A 2,823-nucleotide genomic window follows, 5' to 3' on the forward strand; every position below is an offset into this window, starting at 1 on the left:
GTCCATTCCCACGTGAGAGCCATCTCATTTCTGTGTGGAGAAGCAGGGAACGATGAAGGATTCCCATATCTTCACACAGTATTGTGAAAAGTCTTGACTTCAACAGCCTTGATTTTATGTAGTTAATGATTAGAATGGGTTCGTCTAAAACTTTCTTGAACGAAACAGGCATTGGTTTCGTAGCTAAAGCGTATCTGTGGAGAACACAATGACTACTGCTGCAGTTCTTGGCCGGCCGAAGTGGCCATGCGGTTCTAGGTGCTGCAGTCTGGAACCGCACGACCGCTACGGTCGCAGGTTCGAATCCTGCCTCGGGCATGGATGTGTGTGCTGTCCTTAGGTTAGTTAGGTTTAACTAGTTCTAAGTTCTAGGGGACTAATGACCTCAGAAGTTGAGTCCCATAGTGCTCAGAGCCATTTGAACCATTTTTTGCAGTTCTTGGCGTTTTCTTTTATTTTCGTTATTGCTCCGACTGTAGGACCCGTCATAGCTTTTGCACCATCCGTGCACACATCTTTGCAATTAGACCATGAAACTTCGTTAGTCCTTAAAAAATCATCCAATAAATGGAATATTTCAGCACCTGTTGTGTTGGCAGGTAGTGGTCTGCAAAATAAAAGGTCCTCCTCAAAACATCCAGAATGTTCATAACGGACAAAAGCCCATAAAATTACTAATTGTGCAACACCAGTGGATTCATCTATCTGCAGAGAAAATGAATTGGTGTTGGATGCGAGAAACAAGAGTGTCTTTCACATCATTTGACATGTCAACAATGCATCTCTTGACAGTATTGTTTGATAAGGGCACCGAAGATACAAGCTTTACTGCCTTTTCGTCTAGCAAGCGAGGAACAATGTCATTAGCACACAGCTTTATGAGATTTTCTGCAATGGTATGAGCTTTGCCTGTTTTTGCCACTCGATAACTAACCAAGAAGAAGCTTTTAATGAATTTTCAGTAATTGTTTTTGCATGAATTTTCATGCAATACTGAGAAGCAGCTAGTTCAGCACTCTTCCTTTTGAAAAAATCGATGTCTTTAGCCTGGAAATCCGGATGAGTACAAAATGACGGCGCAATTTAACTGGAACCATTGAACTGTTCGGAAGGAGTCACGCACAAATTACACACTGAGCTTTACCCTCTTTTGCCTCCATAAAGCCCATTTCTAAATAGCTTTCGTTGTACTTACGCTTATTTGTTATTCCACTTCCGCAGGATATTGCAACCAATGGGGTACTTGCAACGTTTTCACATAATAAATCGGGCTGTGGAGCTTCTTGTGATTGTTCTTTCTTTGGTCGTCCTCCCTCCTCATTCATTTCAACTGGAAACTTCCCTTGTTGTGAAGGCCATGGAGAAACTGCACCCTTCTTCAATGGTCCTGACTTCAGCCACCGATCGATGTTAGAAATAGGTAGTGCACTGACAGAGCAAATTTAACATTTAATGATGCCTGGGGCCGCATACGTGCCAGCGAACGCTGTGATTGGTCGACAAAGCTCGCTCCGCGCATGCGTAAAAGGTTTCAGCGAGTCTAGCGCCGTGAGCCGGCGCACAAACGACCCTCGTATTGTTGCGAAACAGTCGACCAGAGAAGCCGCATTCTCCGGCACTAAACTATGTTTGCGTTCTCACTTAAGGAACCGCAAAGGCTGCTTAGGAATACGACCTGAAGTAGAAGTACACATGTTCTTCACACAAAAAAATATAGTGATGAATTTGATTTTCACATTTTTATTCATTAATTTTACTCATTATTTTACAGGATTTGGTGGAAGGTGGCAGCGGCCTCCTAGAAAGAGTCGGTGGATCCCTAAGGGGTCTGCGGACCACACGTTGGGAAGCCCTGTCCTACACAAAAATGTTCTCTTTTCCATTTTACTGTAACAACGTAAAATGGATCGTTAAATTAGAAAAGTGGTTTCTAGCAGCAAATGAAAAGCAACACTTCTTACGAAGTCACGTAGGACTTAAGCTGAACTTGCATAAACAGTCTTATCACGCATCACAAGAAGCTTCAGATGTGATTCGTCGTCAACGAAGTTTGTGAACAACACCGTGTGGGTTGCTTATGATAGAAAGAATATTCGTATTGCTCATCAACGAACTTTTATTACTTAACACAACTTATCTTATGTCTGTAATAACGGAAATTTGTTGTACTATGGTGGATCTGTATTTAGGCCACCATGAAACAGAGATTCGAACGAATTTTTTGTAAGGCTACAGTAGCAACTTTATGAATATACTGAAAGTACGTGTGGTAGTTGCTGATGAAAGTAAGTGCAATGTACTACTCCTTGCGTGATGAAAGTCAAATAAGTTAACACCCAAAAAGATATATGAAAACAGTTTAAGGTTTTGTGAATGTAATATACAGTACGATTGTTCACTGGTTCTCGGTCGAATGGTACCGTCTCAACATGATAAAACTTTGATGGAACACTTGTTCACAAAGGTTATGGTGCAGAGCAGTGAGGGAGCAACCCAGAAGAATCGCACTCGCCTCGTTTCGAAACACGGAAAGCACGAGATTGAATGGAGATCTGTACAGAAATTCTGTCGAATGCAAAACACGTAGGACAGACCACGGTATTGCGCAGCAACTGGAGTGAGTTGTAGCCCTTCTCAAACGATATTTCTAGCGGCATATTCATTTAGAGTAATTCGTAACGAGTGGAAAAATCTAGAGAAATCTTACAGGGTTATCATCCGACTAACAGAACCGTCTTTAAGAAACATTTTTAGTCTTCGGATCAGGGATAGAGAACTTGACGAAAAGATTATTGACAATGGTTTTGTGACTTGCCTGTGATC

The sequence above is a fragment of the Schistocerca cancellata genome, chromosome 1, assembly GCF_023864275.1.
Source record: "Schistocerca cancellata isolate TAMUIC-IGC-003103 chromosome 1, iqSchCanc2.1, whole genome shotgun sequence".
In the NCBI taxonomy this organism is placed as follows: Eukaryota; Metazoa; Arthropoda; class Insecta; order Orthoptera; family Acrididae; genus Schistocerca; species Schistocerca cancellata.